General features: G+C 43.4%; 1 protein-coding gene and 1 non-coding gene across 4 annotated transcripts in view; one reads left to right on the top strand and one right to left on the bottom strand.

Annotated features, from left to right (window-relative positions):
• The window catches only part of TSPAN4 (tetraspanin 4), a 923,335-nt gene that overhangs the window by 385,108 nt on the left and 515,089 nt on the right, over positions 1-23,138 (top strand). The gene's annotated exons all lie outside the window — the stretch shown is intronic.
• On the bottom strand, positions 15,708-15,810 carry LOC128341349 (U6 spliceosomal RNA). Its single transcript, XR_008314363.1, has one exon. It is a non-coding gene; the product is annotated as a U6 spliceosomal RNA (small nuclear RNA).

The following is a 23,138-nucleotide window of genomic DNA, read 5'->3' as shown; positions in this document are numbered from 1 at the left end:
TTTCTTCCAAACATGTCAATTTCCCCCTATTTAATTTTATTCTGTTCTGGTGGGAAAATGGTTCGGTGTAACTCAAAATCCACATACTATATCGTGGACTTTAATTCTGCTCAAGGTCTTGTATTACAGTCCTTGAACTCTGGTTTGTTTTTGGGTTTTTGGCTGTTCTTCAAACATTTAATATTGCATCTTCCACTTTTGAACTAGTTGTAGGTATATGACATTTAGCCATGCGTTTCAACTTGCAGCTGGGATAGTTAAAGAATGGTAAAAGGGGGGATTATTGTACTTGTTCAGAGCAGCAGTATAGGGATGCTTCTCGATCTTGGGTAGACTTGATCCCTGAAATACTGAGGGACACTTGATTTGCTTATTCAGAAAGGAGGGAAATTTACTCTGCATTTTTCTGCCTGCAAAGTTCTGGTAATGTTAAAGTAGCTAGTGATTTCATGCATATTGTCTCTGAAATGAGGTGGGAATAACTGTCTTTATTCACTCGCTGCCCAACATGTGCAGGCATGAGAAAAATGCACAGATGAGTCAATACTGTGTGTGATATGCACACAAACACTATTAAATATGCAGAGCACACTTGAACCTGAACTACAGCCTCACCAACTCCAAAATTCACTATCCACCCTCAGTGGATATTCACTTTGCCCTCCCTCAAGGATTATTTCTGTAGACGCCTTTGACTAGAAGGTGCATAAATGGGGGTATACACTGGCTTACTTGCAGAATGTTTGGCTTGTTAGAGCAAGAACCAACAAACAAAAACTCCCACCCTCCCTTTCCGGTATGTGTGGGTGATGTGTTACAATTCTGACATTGCTTCATAAAATAAATCTCATAAGCTTCTACCCTTGTCTGAACACAGAGGGGGAAAGCTTGTCTGATTTATTGGGGGGAAAGCCTTAAGCTGTGGATGACATTAGCAGTGAAAATGTCAAGCTCTGTAGTATGTAGTACATAAGTGTGCTGCAATTTCACTATATTTAATGTTATGGAACATTAGCCAAGGCTTTTTTTGCTTCTGTTCGGTTGTTTTGTAGCACTGAGAGATGTACAAGTTGTTGTTGTTGTTGTTGGTATTATGGTTAACATTTCTGTTCTACTTTTCATCTAAGGAGCTCAGGGCAGCCTATAAGGTTTTCTCTCCCCTGCCGATTTTATCCTCTCAACAACTCCATGTGGTAGGTTGGTTTGATAGTGTGTGACTGGTCAGAGGCAGGTTTGGAGTTAGTGTGCTCAGCTTCATTTGTGCCCCCCCCCGCCCCGTGCGCACAGAGCAAAGACGGCGAAAATGGAAATACTACCCGGCTAAGCTGGTATGAGGCAGGGATGCTGATCAGCATTCACATGCAGTGCCTCAAGCAGGGTGCTGCTGCTGCTGCTTCTCCTCAAAGAACTGTGTATAGTAGCAACTGAGAAAGCCTCCACACTGTCTTTGATGGAGGGGGGCATTGTGGAGCTGCTGAAGACGGTGAAAATATTTCACATAATGTGGAAGTGCAACATGGCGCTTCACTTTACCTGTGACGGAGGTAGGGCAAAGCCATAATGTGGAGGCCATTTCAAGAGGACTTTGTATGACAAACGTAATGCAGCCCGTAATGTGTTGCAGGTCTAATGAACATAAGCTGCAGACTGGCCCCTGAGTATGAATAGTGTTTGTTCATGGTGAATCATAGAGTTGGATGGTTCTTGTGGACTATCTAGTCTAACTAAATCTATCTAGAAAGAAGAAACACTGCTTCCTCATGTGCTGTTTATTAGCTTAATTAGTAGTAATTCATATACAGCTGGAGGGAGAATGAAACCCCATTCTTGGATTGAAAGCAGGTTGAAATAAGATTGGATAACCAGCTTCCAATTTACAGAGAATCAGGCCTAAATACCATTGAATCTGTTGTTTTTCCCTTTGCCATATTCCTTCAGAAATTATCAATATTATTTGACTTGATCATCCAGGTTAACTCAAAAGTTAGTGTTCTACAAACAGAGTTCAAGAAAGTACATGGTACCACACCAAAAGAGTCTACAGTTCAGCATTACTTGAGCAAATGAGCCAAGCCAAATATTCTTACAGAGGAAGAATCCACTTTTCCCTAGGGCTGTTAGCTAGTCTTCCCTCTAGAGGGGAGAAATTCTTATTGATCCCACTGATGAGATTGTTTTATTTTTGGAATTGATTTTTGTCATGTTAACTCAATTTTTTGACTATCCCAATATATTTAGAGCACAATTCACATCATCAGAATTAAACTCATTTTTGGAAGATTTTGTGAAATGTGAGAAGGAATAAGACAAGGCTGTATACTTTTTCCTTATTTATTCAACTTATATGCTGAACGTATACTGAGAGAAGCAGGATTGGAAGAAGATAAGCATGGTTTTAAAGTTGGAGGAAGAGAAATCAATAACCTACGCTCCACTGATGACACCACTCTGATAGCTGAGAATGCAGATGATCTGCAAGTTCTAGTAATGAAAATCAAGGAGCACAGTGAGAAAATGGGACTGCAATTAAATGCAAAGAAGACTAAACTGATGACAAGATGACAACGGGTACAGCAACCAACCTCAGAATTGATAATGACACTGAAGTGGTGGATAACTTCTGCCTTTTAGGATCAGTCATCCACAGTAAAGGATCCAGCAGTCAAGAAATACGCCACAGAAAAGCACTTGGTAGGGTTGCAATGAAGGCCTTGGAAAGGATATTTGGATACCGTGATGTGTCTATACCTAAAGATTATAATCGTTCACACAATGGTTTTTCTCATGACACTCTATGGATGCGAAAGCTGGACTTTGAAGAAGCAAGATAGATAAAAGTATTGATTCTTTTGAACTTTGGTGCTGAAGAAGACTTTTGAGGATACCATGGACAGCCAGGAAAACAAACAAATGGATCATAGAACAAATCAATCCAGAATTTTCACTCAAGGCACAAACAACCAGGATCAAATTATCATACTTCAGACACATTATGCAAAGACCCAGCTCCCTTGAGAAGTCCATAATGCTGGGAAAAGTTGAAGGAAAGAGAAGAAGAGGATGACCAGCAGCAAGGTGGATGGACTCAATTATGACAGCAATGAATGCACCACTGAGAGATCTTAAGACCAAGTTGAAGACAGATCATGTTGGAGAGAATCTATCTATGTGGTCACTAAGAGTCGAAACTGACTTGACAGCACTTAACATAAGAACAGCCCTGCTGGATCAGGCCCAAAGCCCATCTAGTCCAGCATCCTGTTTCACACAGCGGCCCACCAGATGCCGCTGGAAGCCTACAGGCTGGAGTTGAGTGCATGCCCTCCCTCCTGCTGTTACTCCTCTGCAACTGGTACCCAGAGGCATCCTTCCTTTGAGGCTGGAGGTGGCCTATAGCCCTCTGATTAGTAGCTGATGATAGACCTCTCCTCCATGAAGTTATCCAAACCCCTCTTCAAGCCATCCAGGTTGTTGCCTGTCACCACATCTTGTGGCAGAGAATTCCATATTAAGAGAATTCCACTCAATCAATCAAGAAATAAACTACCATTTTGGCATGTGGCAGAAGAGTCATATGATCTGATCAAAACATCAAAATCACTGAAAGCAGTTCTCAAAATGGATCAGATTATCAATGTTTACTATTTCCAGAATTGTCTTTTTAAAAAGGGTATGTGATTCTTCCAGTATGACTAAACTCTGAACCTATAATGTTCTACAATCTATTTGCTGTTTCCCCTTGTATATTTTACAATTGTTTCTTGTTCTGAAGTCCTATGTACTACTGATGTAAAGAAACAGAGGAGTCAAAGAGAGAAAGGGCAGTAATAATGGGTGACTTCAGTTACCCACACATAGACTGGGTGAATTCAAATTCAGGTAATGAAAGAGAGGCCAAATTTCTTGACATGCTAAATGACTGTGCCTTAGAACAGTTAGTTGCGGAACCAACCAGCGGGATGGTGACCTTGGACTTATTCCTGAGTGGTGCCCAGGATCTGGTGCGAGATGTGCAGAATCATTGGGTAGCAGTGACCATAGTGTGATCCAATTCAGCATATATGCAAGTGGAGAATTGTCAAGGAAGTCCAGCACAAATGCATTGGACTTCAGAAGAGGAGGCCAGTTTCCAATCTCCCATGGTTGGGTAAGGTGACTGAGAGAGTGGTGGCTAACCGGCTCTGGGCGGTTTTGGAGGAAACCGATTATCTAGACCCTTTTCAAACTGGCTTTAGAGCTGGCTATGGGGTTAAGGCAGCCTTGGTCGGCCTAATGGATAACCTTTACCGGGGAATTGACAGAGGGAGTGTGACTCTGTTGGTTCTTTTGGATCTCTCGGTGGCATTTGATACCATCGACCATGGTATCTTTCTGGATTGCCTGGAGGAGTTGGGGATAGGAGGCATTGCTTTGCAGTGGTTCCACCCTTCTCTCGGGTAGATTCCAGATGGTGGAGCTTGGTGACAGCTGCTCCTCAAAACAGGAGTTGTTATTTGGAGTCCCTCAGGGCTCCATTCTGTCACCAATGCTTTTTAATATCTACATGAAACCGCTGGGTGAGATTACCAGGAGTTTGGGGTGTTATCAGTATGCTGATGACACCCAAATCTACTTCTCCTTTTCATCTTCATCCTCAGGAAATGGCATTCATTTGCTAAATGCCTGCCTACAGGCAGTAATGGGCTGGATGAGGGATAACAATTGAAACTGAATTCAAGCAAGACGGAGGTTCTTGACTGAGCAAAGTCATTTTGTGTGGATTACACTTATAGGAATGTTCAGAAAATTAAATATATGTCATATATATGTATTTTATTAATGTACTTGCAAAAGGTAAAAGAACAGTTTGAAATTTGTAGGATTTCAACTTAAAACAGTATTCATTTTACTGAATAATGAACATATATGGTCATTATATAGTAAATTTGAATCTGAAAAAGATCACCTGCTTTTCTTGAACGTCATGATTTTCTTGAACATAAATTATTGATCTGATTATTGAGTGTTAAAAATCTGTTGAGCACAATAACTGTTTAAATATGATTCTATTCAGAATTTCTTTTTAAAAATGAAAAAGCAATCCTTTCTCTGAGCATATTCTGGTGTAAAAAGTAGTGCATTCAGCTAATTTCAGTGGCAGGATTTCTCATGAGAAATTTGGTATCTGTAGGTAACTGGGATGTATGATCAAACGTTCTTCAAAAAACTACCCAGAAATGGTACTTACAATTTATTTCATTGTGCACATTTCAGTGTAAAACATAGTGCATTCAATAGGCCTGTGTACAAATGCACAATTTGGAATTGATCCAATACAATACACAGATGTCTGGTCGGAGTCCTTTGGACCCTTCAGAATGTTGGGATTGACTCTTTTTTTGGTGAAATTCCCTTAGGAGTTTATGGGGAAAGCAAAAAAAAAAAAAAAGGTTAAAAAAAACCCCACCCCTACTTAATAGGAAGCTCTAAAAATCACCCCACAAGTAGGTAAGGATGGCCAGATATTGCACATTTAATTACAAATGAATCTGGCCATCCTTTGATTTTTTTAAAATTAATTTTAAAAAGTAACGGAGAAATCATAATCACAGAGTGGCAGAAAAAAGTTATGAAACATCCAAGAATTTTATGTGAAGTGATGTAACATCAGAGAATCTCAGGGGAAACCCGGAAATTGGCTGCTTTTGTCTTTAAACAGTTAGTAAAATATATGGGCATTTTTTAAAAAAGAAAAAAAATGCATGGACAGGATGGTAGGCAGGTGGGCAGAGAGATGCCAGAGAATAGATCCCCCCCCCCCCACAGTGGACACCCATTGCTGCCATTTGGAGCTCTGAAATGCTCCAAACATAGCTAAAGAGGGTCAGAGATCTCCGATCCCAAATTGGCTTCTCTAGGTTGGGGCCAGACTGCCTCCGATGTCCTCTGAAGTGGGCAATATCAGGTCATGTCCAACCTTCCCGATACAACCTTTCACAGCCCTGGCTCTCAGCTAAATTCAGTGGCAAGGTTGTATATGCATAATTTGGTCATTGGGAAGTATGACTTTATTTCACACAAGCAAACTAACAAATTATTCAAAATATACAATAGATTTCAATCATAATTGATTTTAAAAGTTCATTAATATGGTTCATGTGAGGAAATATAGAACCAAAATGACATACAAGCATATGAAGAACAGACTCAGTGCAAGTATCTGTGCATGCCAGCCAACATTTAATAATAATCCAAAGCCGTTCAAGAGCCTTTCCCGTGACAATTAGTAGTGTTCTCCTCCTCTCACACTTGCCTCTCACTATATTTCTGTCCCATTTGTATTTGTTTTTTGAGGGGTAGTGGTACATTTTGAAATATATGGCAAAAATCAAGGCATTATTTATTTATTTATTTATTTATTTATTTATTTACTTATTTATTTATTTATTCGATTTCTATACCGCCCTTCCAAAAATGGCTCAGGGTGGTTTACAAAGAGAAATAACAAACAATAAGATGGCTCCCTGTCCCCAGAGGGCTCACAATCTAAAAAGAAACACAAGATAGACACCAGCAACAGTCACTGGAAGTACTGTGGGGGTGGACAGGGCCAGTTACTCTCCCCCTGCTAAATAAAGAGAATCACCATGGTAAAAGGTGCCAGGGTGTGCCCAGTTAGCAGGGGTGTGCCCAGTTAGCAGGGGTGCATTACATATTGCTACTTCTAGATTATAGAGCATATGGAATACTTATCTGTTCTGTTTGTAAATTCTACTTTCAGTTGACTTGTAGGTACCACCTTGTGAAGCTTATCTATCTTTTCTTAAAAGAAACACACTTTTGCCAGGAGATTTTATAAACATCTATTATTTGTTTTTGATCTAATGGCTCAACTATGGGGAAAGTTATTTAAAGTGCCAAAAATAAATCCACATTTTTGGTTTAGACTAACTTTGTGACATTTAGAGGTTATGCATATAACAGTGAAGGAGTGAAAAATATGCCTCTCTGCTCTGTCCAAAAAGTTATAAAAGTTAGGTGGAATACAAATGCTGTTGGGTTGTTTTGTGGTTCCTATACCTTACCATTGGTGGTAAAATTACTCCTGCGTCCCACAGTGTTTTAACACCAGCTGTTAATTAATTGTTCCTGTGCTTGGTTATATTTTTTGTCCATAATAAAGTAAGAGTGTCAGTGGTATACCACCTGTTTCACACATAATATATAAAGCATATTGGGCCTAAGGGAAAGTTGATTAGAATCAGAAGCAGCTAAGTCGAATCCCCAGTGGTATGTTTCCCAGACTATGGGAAACACCTATTCTGGGCAGCAGCGATATAGGAAGATGCTGAAAGGCATCATCTCATACTGCACAGGAGATGACAATGATAAACCACAGGGAACTGTGGTTGCCAGGAGTCGGCATCGACTCGAGGGCACACTTTACCTTTACTTAAGTAGATAAAAGCAGTATTGAATGTTTTTACTATCCATCTAAAGAACAATGTTCACTCAAAGTAACTTCCATGGAGCTCAGTGGGACCTACTTTCAGGGGTGTATGTATAAAACTGTAACCCCAGTCTCTGTGTGGTAAATCAAATTCATCAGATAGTGCTGTGGCAAACATGGACTCAGATTTCACATTCAAGCATTAAGAGGCTTTCATTTTAAAGAAGCAAGTATACTTCTCCCCCTGGATTTTTAAACATGGTACTCAGAAGTAATTGCTAGTTAACTCCAGAGAAACAATGTTAACTCAAATGAAAGGAAGTTCATTCCTGTAGACTAAAAATGGGCTCCAGTGAGAGAAGGTCCATGAACTTCAGTGACAGCCAGATCAGCTTGACTAGAATTGAGATGTAGCAGAGGCCTCGGTAGTGCTTTTCTTGGATACATGGGTTTTTCATTACGTGAAATGAAGTGTGTCTGTTCACCCTGACTAAACTGAGCTTGTAAAAGGATAAAGGAATCACTGGCTCAAATTCTATATCCTGTCTTTTGAGGGAAAGCGGCCTGAATTATCTGATCTCAAAGTGTACAGAACAGAGAACAATTTCCTTTGCTCACCCCTCCTCCTTGATGCAGAATATGCAGTGTAATCAGTAAAAAGGTAGTAGAATAACAAAATGGGAAGTGGGGAGCGGTGGGAAATGAAATACGCTATTTCCAGCTAGCTCTGCATAAGCAGTAAAAGGAGACATAAAGAGGTTTTCAATGGATCAGTGTAAGGCAGGCTCATAATATAAAAACAAACCATCAAATTTTAGTGGCAGCTAAAATAAAGTCTCTCCCTCTCCCCAACTTTGATGTGAGAAGGGTTATTTGGGATTGTTTTCCTTGTCCTTTTGTGCTGTCTATACTTTTGTTACAGAAAAACTCAGTTGAACACAAATATCCTAATTACTTCGGTAGTAGGCATGCTACTAACCTAAGAAAGGGGCAGGAAAATAAGGGTTTAATCTTTTTTGCAGCATTTTTATATTGAGAAATACATGTTAAGACTATCTGGTATGACTTCATGGCATAACTAGATGGGACACTGCGAGATCTGTGATTGAATCACGTTCTTTTAAAGTTAAAAACAGGGGGAAGGATTGTGGTGTTGTGGAAGGGGAGGCTTAACCCTCTCCATTGTGACTTTTTCCTGATCTAAATTGCTGCCCTCAACTGCTTTCTGTCTTGTGGATGCATGGTAGTTGCGTGAATAAATTTGCCTCTATTCAACTAGTTCTTGCACTAGTGCAACATGTTGTGGTGGTTCATGCAACCTTTTGTACAAGCCCAAATATATAAGCTCTGAGGAAAACCAAGGAGCAGAACAAGCTCCACCAAGCTGGAGAGAGCATTTAGGAGCAACTGTGTCAACAGCTCTCGGGCTGTCTCTCTGTTCCAGAAATTCACCAGGGCCTCGACGGAGTTACCAGCCCTGGACACTGGAAACTCTACAAGGGCTGTCTGGAAACCAAGCGGATCCATAAGCCTCCAGGGGCGGACCATTCTAATTGGCCCACCACCCTTGCAGAGGGCAGACAGAGCAGTCAAATTAAACCCCACCAGATGATGGATCTGTCCATGACAAGGGAGTTATATCAAATTCCTCCACCTCCAAATCATTTATTCCCTGGTCGGCAAAAACAAGATCCATAGTATGTCCTGCCATGTGGGTAGGGCCAGATACCCGCTGAGATAGGTCCATGGAGGCCATGAAATCCTGAGCCACGCCTACTTGGGTGGGCCTTAGCATGGACATTGAAATCCCCCAAGACAATAAGCTTGGGGGAACCCAAGGCCACCTCCGAGACCACCCCCACCAGCTCAGGTAGGGAAACTGAAGTGCAGCAGCTTGGTTGGTACACCAGTAGAATCCCCAGCCTATCTCGGAGGCCCACCCTCAAGGACAAGCACTCAAAATTCTGAGATCACTTGACTGGGCACCTGGAAATGGGAAAGGTCTCGCGATAGATGACCACAACAGCCCCTCCCAAACCCTCCAGGCGGGGCTGCTGCAGGATCAGAAAACTTGGAGGACAGAGCTGAGAGAGACCAACCCCACTCAGCTCATCCAACCAGGTCTCTGTCACACATACCAGATCACCATGCGTATCCACAATCAAATCGTGGATGAGGGATGTTTTAGCGTTTACCGACCTGGCATTCAACAGCAGCTCCCTAATCCTCAAGGGAGTGTTCTCAGTGCTCCCTGGGGCTTCAGGGTTGGGAGAAGAGTTGGAAAAAGGAACAAGACTCAATTGCCTGGACCATTTCCATGTGTAACGGCCTGCCCAACTCCCACCACCATACCTACCTCTGCTTGCTATCTGTGATATTGCTGCCCCCAGACCATCCCCACTTTTCTGCTCTCCCAGACACATCTCCTCAGCCCAACCAGCTCCTCTGTTTGATAAAAAAACAGGTCCAAGACTCGTTCAGTCATACTCTCTTGCTGGCTTCTTCTGAGGCCCCAGGGTGCTCACTCCCAGGCTGATTGCCACAAGAAGGAGGGCCCTTGTCCTCTCACCCTTTGGCTTGCAACCCTGGCCCAGCCTGCTCTTTGTAGCTGCTGCAGCAGCTGCCCCAGTGATGGACACACCTCGAGGAGGTGGGGCAGAGGTAAACACAGCAGTCAGTGCCCTACTCAAGCTGTCTCTTTGACTTGGTACAAGATGCCTTGTACCAAGTCAGATCACAAGTCCATCTAGCTCAGTATTGTCTACACAGACTGGCAGCGGCTTCTCCAAGGTTGCAGAAAAGAGTCTCTCTCAGTCCAAACTTGGAGATGCCAGGGAGGGAACTTGGAACCTTCTGCATGCAAGCTGCAGATGCTCTTCCCAGAGCAGCCCCATCCCCTAAGGGGAATATCTTACAATGCTCACACACATAGTCTCCCATTCAAATGCAAACCAGAGCAGACCCTGCTTAGGAAAGGGGACAATTCATGCTTGCTACAAGACCTACACATGTGGACAAATGTGTTGGTACCCCTCCACAAAAAAAAGAACCCACAATTGTCTCTGAAATAACTTGAACCTGACAAAAGTAGTTGGCACCCATCATTGTTTATTCCACATTTAACAAAAATCAGACTTTGCTTTGGAGTTTTGATGCAACAGAATATTTCAAATAACACAAATGAAAATGGCATGGACAGAAATGATGGGACCCTTAAGTTAATATTTTGTTGCACAACCTTTCGAGGCAATTACTGCAAACAAGCGGTTCCTGTAGCTCTCAATGAGACTTCTGCACCTATCAACAGGTAGTTTGGCCCACTCTTCCTGAGCAAACTGCTCCAGCTGTGTCAGGTTTGAAGGGTGCCTTCTCCAGACTGCATGTTTCAGTTCTTTCCATAGATGTTCAATAGGATTCAAATCAGGGCTCATAGAAGGCCAATTCAGAATAGTCCAATGCTTTGTTCTTAGCCATTCATTAGCTGTGTGTTTGGGGTCATTATCCTTTTGGAGGATCCAGGACCTGCGACTGAGACAGAGCTTTCTGACATTGGACAGTATGTTTTGCTCCAGAATGTCTTCATAGGCTTGAGATTTCATTGTTCCCTGCACAGACTCAAAGCACCCCATGCCAGATGCAGCAAAGCAGCCCCAAAACATAACCGAGCCTCCTCCATGTTTCACAGTAGGTATGGTGTTCTTTTCTTTGAAAGCTTCATTTTTTCGTCTTTGGACATAGAGCTGAGATGACTTGCCAAAAAGCTCCAGTTTTGTTTCATCTGTCCAAAGGGCATTCTCCCAGAAGCATTGTGGCTTGTCAATATGCATTTTAGCAAATTCCAGTCTGGCTTTTAAAATGTTTTTCTTTCAACAGTGGACAGATGGTGCGATCAGACACTGATGGACCTTGACCTTGGAGTTCAGCTTGCATCTCTTTGGAAGTTGTCCTTGGCTTTTTGTCTACCATTCTCACTATCCTTCTGCCCATTCTGGTGTCGATTTTCCTCTTGCGGCCACTTCCAGGAAGGTTGGCTACAGTCCCGTGGACCTTGAACTTCTTAATAATATTTGCAACTGTTGTCACAGGAATATCAAACTGCTTGGAGATGGTCTTATAGACTTTGCCTTTAACATGCTTGTCTAATTTTCTTTCTGATCTCCTCAGACAACTCTCTTCTTTGCTTTCTCTGGTCCATGTTCATTGTGGAACACACAATGATACCAAACAGCAGAGTGACTACTTTTCTCCATTTAAATAGGTTGAATGACTGATTACACAATTGGAGACATGTGTGATACTAATTAAGGAAAACAGTTAATTTGAAAAATCACTCAAATCCAATTATTTATGATCTTTTCTAGGGGTACCAACAAATGTGTCCAGGCCACTTAAGAATATCTTTGTAGAATAAGCAATACTTTCTTTCTTTTCACACTTGCTTTGCTTTACTCGATGACATATCAAAGGCATGCAGGTATACATGGGACAACTGCTTTTCATTTAATCGCTCTTCAGGAGGCATAAAACACTTTTTCAATGAGCTGTAAGGGTACCAACAAATTTGTCCACATGTGTATATGTCTGCAAATGTGTGTGCTGCATTCACACTTTACGTTTTTAGATACACTCTTAAAAATGTAGGTGTATACCAAAAAACCTAAAGTGTACAAAGCTGCCATACAGTTTTGCATTGTTATAAAGCAGGGCTTGGCATGTAGCAGTTCTGTATATATTGGCAGTCAGTCAGTCAGTCACATTACATATGTAAACAATAAGGCTGTGTAGTCGTATCAGTTGGATAGGCATATCAGACAATATGACTGCTATTGAGCATTATCGGAAGGATTTCCAGTATGATAGCAGGAACCCTGATGGGGGAATTCGAACTAAAATCCCTGTTGTCCTGTTGGAAATCTTCCTACTTTGGATAGGAATGTTGGACCAAAACCAGCCTGGCAGTCAGCCTGGAGAGAATTTCTCTCCAAGCTGACTCCAGGCTGGATTTTAAGGACTGCATCCCTTAAATTGGCGGGGGACAATGGTAACCCCCCCAATTCCAGGGGTGCAGTCCTTAAATTCCAGGTTGGGAGCAGGCTTGGAGAGAGTGTCTGTACAAGCCACTTCCAGACCTAATATTTAAGGATTGCACCACCAAAATTGGGAGGTGGGGGCAAGGTTAACCCCCCACATAGCACCCACTGAGCCAGTGCTTTTTGTGGGGTTACCTTTGCCCACCACCCACAATTTCAGGAGCAGTCCTTAAAAAAACATCCAGGGAGCCAGCTTGAACAGACTTTTTCTCCAAGTCAGCACCAGATTTGATATGGGGATATCTTTGCCCCCACCCCGGATTTCAGGGGTGAAGTCTTTAAAATCCATTTTGGGAGGTGGTGGTGTTTCCCCAATAGGCATATTGGAAAATATTAAGTCAGTTCCAACCCGATTACAATTCAGCTTTTGTTGGGGGAGGCTATGTCAGCCTCTGACATTTTTAAAAATCAGATTGGATTGGATTGGATTGGAGCCAGTGTATTTGGTAGTGCAGAGGCCTAGTAGGGTTGTATGAAGAAGGTCCTATTCGATTTGGGGGCTACCCTGGTAATTTTGAGAGGTTCCTGATTCAGTTCTGACCTGCTAGGGAAGGGTCCCTCTTCACTGCAGTCCAGACCCTTCAGCTCTCTGATGCTTCACTTGGAACTCTCTCACACCCTTAAAAGAGGAGACAGACTGCAGGCTGTTGCCTTTTTTCTTACCCGCCAGGAGCAAAGGTACCAGAAAGCGGCCTGTCTTCTGCCCCACATCTGGTCCTGTAAGTACTTTGGGGGACTGAGAAGTGGGGTTTGAAGTGAAGCTTTGGGGGCCCAAATGGTTTGGTCTGGTTTGCTTCATTTTGGCCCCAACCAGATGGCACTTCAGTTCAGACCAAAATAAGTCAAAGCCAAATAGGCCCCTGAAGATTCACACATCACTAGTGTCAAGGAGGGAAGCTGCAACTACAGTGGTTGGAAGTGAGAGAATCTGTCTTGATTGTGACCATCTTTCAGGCCACTGAAGCATATGTCTCAGGTTATAATGATGTATTTTTCATATTTGTTGCAGAATGTTAGAATAAAGTGGCACCTCATATTTACAGGGCACGCAGGATTTTAATTTTTACTAGTTCTGTACAGTAATGTAATCATGGTAGGCTTATGAAGAAAATATTGTGATGTATGTAGAGATTTATGTTCCTCAGTGAAAACACAATTGTATATGCACGTTAATGTGAAACAAGGTAAAGAATATCAGAATTTCATGAACAAGGTGTTCCTAAGTATAAGTGTGGAGTTGCATGTAGGAATTCAGGTATGCAAACAGATGAAGTGTAGGGACAATGGCTGGTTCTCCATATGCAAAAACAATATATGCAGTTAAAAGTATGTTGCCTTTGCTTTAAACTAAAGATTGTCAGCTTGTTCAGAACTCATGACACAGGCTTCTACACACATTAATTTTGCATGAAATTAACAGAAAGGCCATGTTTGTGCACATGAATTTGGCAGGTGTCAACTGTTGCAGTCCTTGGGAAATTTGGCTAAATTAAAATTGTGAATTAAGAAATGTGGAGACTCTTGATGTATTTCCTTTGCTTGCCTCCTTATTTCTGACCATTGGCAAACTTATACTGTTATATTTCCAAGCTTTTTTTTGTGAATTCAGATAAATTCCTGCAGTAGAGCCAGTGTGGTGTAGTGGTTAGAATGTTGGACTAGAACTGAGGAGACCTCAAATCCCCATTGAGCCATGAAACTCACTGGGTGACTCTCTGCCAGTCATGTATCTCTCAGCCTAACTTATCACAGTGGGAATGTGAACAAACTGTGGTTCGAGCACTGGTTTATCGCCAAACTGGTTCGGTGCCACTGGGAAGGGAGTGGGAGTTTTAAGAAAGTGTAGAGCAGGTCCTTCCTTGCTCTCACCATCCCATGCAGCTTCCTGCTGGGGTGGTGCTTGTCCCAAGTACCCTCACATGGCTCCAGCATGCACATGGCATCCACACATGTGTGGGCACCATTTGTGTGGTCAACATGGTGTTGCTGACCAAGCATATGGCGTCCATGGATGCCATGTGTGTGCTGGCACTGCATGGGGGTACTTGGGACAAGCAGGAAGCTGCATGGGGCGGCGGAGAGCAGATAAGGACTTGCTCTCCTCCCCATGGCACCAAATTGGTTTGGACCTCATCCATACCTGTTCGGCCCCAAACCAGTGCTAGAACCACGGTTCATGAACACCCCTATCTCAACAGGGTTGTTGTGAGGATATGCGTAAAACTATGTACACCACTCTGTGCTCCTCACAGGAGAAGCGGGCTAGAAATGGTCACTTGTAAGTGCCTGGGACTAGCAGTCTTCCTCTCTCTAACTGGATGGGAAGCTTGCCACAGGGATGTTGATTCCATGCAGTGAGTGAAAGCCCTCACCCCCTGCCCATGGGCTTCTTGGAGGCATCTGGTGGGCCACTGTGTGAAACAGGATGCTGGACTAGATAGGGCTTGGGCCAGATCCAGCAGGACTCTTCTTACATTTTTAAATGTCTAAATCAGCTCCCTGCCATATGATGACTGCTACTGCTGACTGCCTTCCAACATGATCATGGGTATTGTATGGTAAACTTCTAAGCAGCTGCCATGTGAATCATGGTTGCCTGAATATTTCTTCCTTCCCAGTTCTAGCCAAATCTGCCACCACATAAATACTCCTGGGTTCATGATTCTTGGATGATTCATTTAAACAATAATCTGAACATATTCTAAAGGAAGCACAAAAAGTCACAATGCTTTGATTTCATCTTGTGTTGGCATAGATGCTTGAATTTTGCATCACACTTACTGTATGAACATACAAAGCTGTTTTTTTCTGAGTAAGGTATTCCCTATGGGGAGGGGCCAAAGCTCAGTGGGTAGCTCACATGCGTTGCATGCAGAAGGTACTAGGTTCAACCCCTGGCATATCCAGATAGAGCTGGAGAAGACTCCTGCCTGAAACTTGGAGACCTACTAATGCCCAGTGTAGACAATATGAATGGACTAATAGCCTGATTTTATGTACGACAGTTTCCTTTGTCCATCTAGCCACGTAGTCTTTGCAACCACTCTCAAAAATCTTGGGCGGAGATCTTTCCCAGACCTACCTACTACCGGAGACTCTCAAAGTGGACATGCAAAGGATCGAACTTGGAACTTCTGCATGCAAAGCATGTGCTCTACCATTGAGCTGTGGCCGCCTCCTTGGTGGTTAAAAATATGAAACACTTCATGAATTTGTATGTTACCCCTGTGCAAGGAGCAGGCTAATCATCTATCATTCCAATTTTAGTAGATGTGCCAGCAAATCAAGCATGAGCTCTTGGCTTTTGAGCTGCTATTTTGCAGCTCCCCATGGTTTCTCAGTTTTAATTATGTGAAAGTTCCCACCGTTTTATTTGCCACCACGGGATGACAGTCTTCTTCCACAGCTCGCAGTAGAGTCCATCTATTGAAAATCAAATGCAATTTGTTGTTTTTCTCAGCTGTATCTTTGAGAGAGAGAAAAAGTGGGCCAGCTTCCCATGAGTGTCTTCCTCACCATCACCGGCTTCAGCAAGCACAGTTCCATTAGGGAGGATGGCACATCTTGCTATTGGAGCTTTCTCAACGTACAAATATTATACTGAGAATAAAATATGATTGGACACAATTTCTTGTCAACAGCTGAAACTCCTCCAATAAATACAATTCTTTTTTTTGTTTTTTGTTGGATGCTGATAACTTTGAAGTTCTAATAAAGACATTAACAGTTTGAACTTTTAGAACTCTGAACTATTAGAATTCTGAAGTTCTAATAAAAGCAATAACAGCCATCCAGAGAACAATTTGTTATGGGGCAGCTAACATAAAGATTATTATTATTAATTTATTATTATTTGTGGTAATAATATAAGGACGGGTATCTCTAGGGACATATAATATACATGGGAAGAGCATGCAGAAAGTTCCAAGTTCCCTCCCTGACATCTCCAAGATAGGGCTGAGAGAGATCCCTGCCTGCTGCCTTGGAAAAACTGCTGCCAATCTGTGTAGACAACACTGTGTTTGGTGGACTGACTCAGTATGTGGCAGCTTCCTGTGTTCCATTTCCTTAGCCTACTCTTATGGAACAAAACCAAAACTAAAGTGGTGGAGACAAATGTGCATTAAAACGGTGTGCACATGAGAGGCTGGTGACTGTTTGACTGTTTCCCTGTGATAGGAGATGATAAAGATGAGGCTAAATGTCTTAACATGTTCATCTCATTACCTTTGGTAACAAGGTAATGTTAACCAACCAGAGAGAAGGCGACCTTGAACTTAATCCTGAGGGGCATCCAGGACCTGGTGCGTGATATCAGTGTCATTGACCCTTTAGGGAACAGTGACCATAGTGCCATCAAATTCAGCATACATGCGGGGAGAGAATCACCAAGGAAGTCTAACACAGACATTTAGAATTTCAGAAGAGAAAACTTCTCCAAAATGAGGAGTATGGTGAAAAGGAAGCTGAAAGGGAAAATCAGGAGAGTCATTTTGCTCCAGAATGCATGGAGTTTACTCAAAACCACAATACTAGAAGCCCAGTTAGATTGTATACCTAAAAGGAGGGAAAGTACCACTAAGTCCAGGAGGATGCCAGCATGGCTAACTGGTACCATCAAGGAAGCCATAAAAGGGAAGACGACTTCCTTTCGAAATTGGAAGGCCTGCCCAACTGAGGAGAACAGAAAGGAACGCAGTCTCTGGCAAAAGAAATGCAAAGTGACAATAAAGGAGATGAAAAGACAGTTTGAGGAACATTTAGCTAAAAGTATCAAGGGGAATAACAAAAACTTATTTAAATACATCAGAAGCAGGAAACCTGCCAGGGAGGCAGTTGGACCCTAAGACAATGAGGGAGTGAAAGGGATTATTAAGGAAGATATGGAGGTTGCAGAAAAGCTAAAAGAGTTCTTTGCATCCGTCTTCATGGCAGAGGATGCTGAGCATATACCTGTTCCTGAACCAGGCTTTTTGGGGATGGAGGCTAAAAGAACTGAGTCAGATAGAAGTTACAAGAGACGATGTTCTAAACTGTCTTTAAGAACTAAAAACAAACAAATCGCCAGGGCTGGATGGCATCCATCCAAGAGTCCTCAAAGAACTCAAACGTGAAATTGCTGACCTCCTTGCTGAAATATATAACTTATCCCTGCAATCGGGCTCTGTACCGGAGGACTGGAAAGTAGCAAATGTAACACCGATTTTCAAAAAGGGATCCAGAGGTGATCCAGGAAATTACAGGTCAGTTAGCTTAATGTCCATTCCAGGCAAATTGATGGAAAGCATTCTCAAGAATAAAATTGTAAAGCACATAGAAGAACAGGCCCTGCTGGGAGAGAACCAGCATGGCTCACAAACCTTTTGGAATACTCTGAGAGTGTCAACAAGTGTGTGAATCAAGGTGATTCAGTTGACATAGTATACCTGGACTTTCAAAAAGCTTTTGACAAAGTTCCTCATCAAAGACTCCTGAGGAAACTTAGCAGTCATGGGATAAGGGGACAAGTACATGTGTGGATTGATAACTGGTTGAAAGACAGGAAACAGAGGGTAGGTATAAATGGAGAGTTTTCACAATGGAGGAAAGTAAGAAGTGGGGTCGCCCAGGGATCTGTACTGGGACTAGTGCTTTTTAATTTATTCATAAATGATCTAGAAGTTAGGGTAAGCAGTGAGGTGGCCAGATTTGAAGATGATACCAAACTCTTTCATGTAGTTAAATCCAAAATTGATTGTGAGGAGCTCCAAAAGGATCTCTCCAAACTGGGGTAGTGGGTGACAAAGTGGTAAATGTGGTTCAGTGTTGGCAAGTGTAAAGTTATGCACATTGGGACGAAGAACCCCAGCTTCAAGTATACGCTGATGGGATCTGAGCTGTTGGTGACTGGCCAGGAGAGGGATCTTGGGGTTGTGGTGGACAGCTCGTTGAAAGTGTCGATTCAATGTGCAGCAGCTGTGGAAAAGGCCAATTCCATGCTAGGGATCATTAGGAAGGAGATTGAAAATAAAACTGTTAATATTATAACGCCCTTATACAAAACTATGGTGCAGCCACACCTGTAGTACTGCATACAATTCTGATCACCACATCTAAAAAAGGACATTGTAGAACTGGAAAAGGTGCAGAAGAGGGCAACCAAGATGATCATTTATTTATTTATTTATTTATTTATTTATTTATTTATTTATTTAAACTTTTATACCGCCCTTCCAAAAGGCTCAGGGTGGTTTACATTAAAACACCATTAAAATCAGTTGACCAGTTAATGATCAGGGGCCTAGAGCACCTTTCTTATGAGGCAAGGCTACAACACCTGGGGCTATTTAGTTTAGAAAAAAGGTGACTGCGGGGAGACATGATAGAGGTCTATAAAATCATGCATGGTGTTGAGAAAGTGTATAGAGAGAAATTCTTCACTCTGTCACATAACACTAGAACCAGGGGTCATCCCATGAAATTGATTGCCAGGAAATCTAGGACCAATAAACAGAAGTACTTTTTCACACAATGAATAATCAACTTGTAGAATTCTCTGCCACAAGATGTGGTGACAGCCAACAACCTGGATGGCTTTAAGAGGGGTTTGGATAATAACTTCATGGAGGAGAGGTCTATCATTGGCTACTAGTTGGAGGGCTATAGGCCACTTCCAGCCTCAAACGCAGGATGCCTCTGAGTACCAGTTGCAGGGGAGTAACAGCAGGAGGGAGGTCATGCCCTCAACTCCTGTCTGTAGGCTTCCAGCGGCATCTGGTGGGCCACTGTGTGAAACTGGATGCTGGACTAGATGGGCCTTGGGCCTGATCCAGCAGGGCTTTCTTATGATCAGAATATTTGTTAAAATATTCTGGTTCAACTTCCATCTCATGCATTAGACATCCATCATCTTGTTGTATCCAGGACACACAAGAGATAAGGTCTACAAAGTCCTTTATTTTAAGCAGTCTCTTAATATAATACAGCCATCAGGAGCTGAGCAAGCAGTCAGTCAAGCCCAAGGCAAGACTACTCTCCCATTGCTCTCTGCTCTCTTTTATACATTAGATATACTCATCCCTTTCAGCTGGTTCTCATACTCAACCCCTTAAAGGAACAGTAATTTAAAATGACATCACCACACATCTCCCTCTGGGTCTATTCACAGCAGAGTAGCTACTTGACCACACCCACCAGCCTGAACCAAGTATTATACCCTATGTGGGGCTATGTGGGTACTCTTGTGCAAGAGCACAAATACTTTTTGGAGTTTGCCTTCATTCCAGGAACACTACAAGAGTGTCCTGCTAGACTGGAAACGTGTTGCTTGACCCTCAGCAACTTGTTTCTGGTCTGCACATCATTAGTCAGAATGTCAGCTAGTAGCTTTTAATGGGGGTTGCGGGGTGGAGTCATGTAACTTTATATATTATTCTAGGGGGTCACCATATCAAAATGTTTGAGAACCCCTGCTGTAAAAAAATGTTTTGTAAGTAAATAAATATGTCTTTGAGATTGAAGAGAATATTCTGAGCAAAGTTTGCATTACTCACAGTGCCTGTAACTTGAGCCCAAAGGAAAACTCTGTGTCAGGCTGAGCTGTGACCTCTAGGTGGCTCAGAGGTCAAAGCTAAGACCAGGAGAGTCAGCCTAGAACCAACAGTGAGGGGATAGAGTCAGAGTCACACTGAGGGTCAGAAAGCAGGTCAGTTTACTAGAACAATGCAAAGAGCCAGAAATCAGGAATTAAGTCAAGGATCAAGCTGGGTCGATGAATCAGGAACCAGGGTTCAAGCAACAATCCAGAAGTCAGGAATAAAGCCAGGCTGAAGGCTTTATGAAGGCTGCATAGTAAGACCAGGAGAAGCAGACTCATACCAGGACCAACAAGACCTTGAAACCAGTGTTCTCTCTGTTTTTTTTTTTTCCCCCTTCTGTGGGCAGAATGAGTTTTGTTTTGGGTGGCAGTATCAAGATGGTGTGTGCACACATGCATTCAGAGTGGGACCTTCCTGATTCAGCCTGAGTGGGATCTAAAATTAACTGACTGGACATCAAAAAATGGGTGTGTGCACGCACGTGCTCATTCCTTAAAGGGAACACTGCTCGAAACTGAGGCAAAGTCTGCTCCAGACAGGAAGCCTCTTACTCTTTCTGCTGGAGGGAGAGCCAGTGATAGGCATAGCAGGGCAGGGGCAGCCTAGGATCTGAAGGTTCAGAAGCTACCACTACACAGCAAATCGCCACTGGGGGTAAGTAGAGTCCTTACCTGCTCACGCCCCCGCATTGCTTCTCCTCTCCTGTTTTAGAATCAGCTGTGCAGTGCTGCAGCATTCCTTCCTGCCGTGCCCATCAGCATCAGCATGCATGTGGCTGGGGTGTGCGTGCGCACCCATTTGCATGGTCAGCCACATAATGCTGACCACGCAAATGGCCAGCGTGCATGCACCCTGGCCATATGCGTGCTGATGCTGATCCTGGCTGCAGGAAGGAACGCTGTAGCCCCATGTGGCTGTTTCTAAAATGAGCGCCAGCAGGGGGAAAGTGGCGGGGAGGGGGTGAGCAAGTAAGGAGCTCCTTACCTGTTTTTTAAGCACCCCCACCCCTCAAAGCTGGCTCAAGTGCCAGCGTTTGAACAGGTTCAGCATTCCAGAAAGGGAGCGTCAAATCTGTTTGTGCACATCCCTAGTACCTGTGTGCCAGGAGGAAAGAGGCAAACAATTTTGGAAATAACTTGGAATCAGGAATAGCTTATTATTTGGAGTAGGTGCAATATTAAAACTGTGACAAGGTCACAAGGAAAGTTCCTCATCCTAATTTGCAGGAGAGTTTTATTATATAGCTGCCGAAGCAACTGCATAGTAAGACAACTGGGTTTTTCAGCGTTCTCTCGTTACATAAATCCTGAACATTGTGTAATTTTATTCATCATAAAATTGTGTGTGCACACATGTGTATCTTTGCATAAGAAGAGCAGCTACTGCATGTAATTATGTCTGAAATTTGATTTGAAGAATCTCTGTGTGATGAGGGATATAATGAAGACAAAAGTTAGAAAAATCTTGTGAAGAATGATTGAGTTATAGTAATGTAAAATGTATTCAGGTGCAGGCATCCTGTATTTCCTACCATTTTTGTGCCCACCTAAAACATAACTTTAAATCCTTCTCCTGGCAATTTAGACTATGTAAAATAAAATTTAAGAAGATTACATAACTTTGGCTGCCATAAAGACTAGCACAGGCCTGTGATGACTGTTGGAGCGTCCCCTACCCCACCTTCTCAGGCGTACTGAAAGACCTGCGTGCCCTGAGAGTAAGACAAGAAAGGAGCTGCTCAGATCTGAAAGTTCTTGTCCTCAGCTCTTAAAAAGGCCATCAGTGGCCTGAGAAAACACTACTTTTTCAATCATGCGTAATTGTTGGTTTGTTTTTTAATATTGTTGTTTGTTTTTTAATTGTTGGTTTGTTTTTTAATATTGTAAATCACCATATGCAATCATAGTGTGTGTCAAACAGAATGGAAAGCCACAAACTTGCAAGTTAGGTTTATACTAGCTGAACCCGCACAGAGCATCTGTGCGGTAGTTTACTTCCTTTTTGGGTTTAGTTGGGAGAATTCATTTGGCTGGTCCTCCCTTTGTAGCCGTGCATTGCACCCTGTTCCCCGCTCCCCCCTACCAGCTCTCTCACTCACTCTGTCCACCCCAGCTTTCTCACTCTGTCTCTCCCCCCGCGCCTCTCTTGCTTTCTCTGTCTCTCCCCCCCACGCTTCTCTTGCTCTCTCTGTCTCTCTCCCCCCTGCGCCTCTCTCCCCCTCTCTGTTTCTCCCCCCGCGCCTCTCTGTCTCTCCCCCCGTGCTTCTCTTGCTCTCTCTGTCTCTCTCCCCCCGCGCCTCTCTTGCCCTCTCTGTCTCTCCCCCCGCACCTCTCTCGCTCGCTCGGTCTGTCTCTCCCCCCGCGCCTCTCTCGCTCGCTCGGTCTCTCTCTCCCCCGCGCCTCTCTCGCTCGCTCGGTCTCTCTCTCCCCCGCGCCTCTCTCGCTCGCTCGGTCTCTCTCTCCCCCGCGCCTCTCTCGCTCGCTCGGTCTCTCTCTCCCCCGCGCCTCTCTCGCTCGCTCGGTCTCTCTCTCCCCCGCGCCTCTCTCGCTCGCTCGGTCTCTCTCCCTCCGCGCCTCTCTCGCTCGCTCGGTCTCTCTCCCCCCCCCACGCCTCTCTCGCTCGCTCGGTCTCTCTCCCCCCACGCCTCTCTCACTTGCTCTGGCTCTGTCTCCCCTCACAGTTCCCTTTTTTTGCATGGGGGGTCAGGAAGACTGTCAGGTTTGGGGGGGGCTGCCAGTGGCTGTCCCTTCGTGGTTTGTTTGTTTGTTTGTTTTTGAAGGGGTGACTGGGAGCTGAGGGTTTTTTTGTTTTTTGGTGGTGTGTGGTGTTGAAGATTGGCTTGTGTTTTTTGGGAGGGGGGGGTGGAACAATAGCACTGGGTTTGAGTTTTTTTATTTTGGGCGGAAAGGTCAGCAGCGGGTCTTCACAGTCCCAATGGTTTTTCACGGCCCCTTACCTCCCAATGATGTTGGGCTTCATTTGGCTTCATTTGGTTCTACGTTCTGTCCGTTGTGTCATTTACCCGCCAGCCACCCCTTCTTT

Source organism: Hemicordylus capensis, chromosome 1, assembly GCF_027244095.1.
Source record: "Hemicordylus capensis ecotype Gifberg chromosome 1, rHemCap1.1.pri, whole genome shotgun sequence".
In the NCBI taxonomy this organism is placed as follows: Eukaryota; Metazoa; Chordata; class Lepidosauria; order Squamata; family Cordylidae; genus Hemicordylus; species Hemicordylus capensis.
The sequence above is the reverse complement of the archived record's forward strand: the minus strand, read 5'-3'. Positions and strand labels throughout refer to the sequence as shown.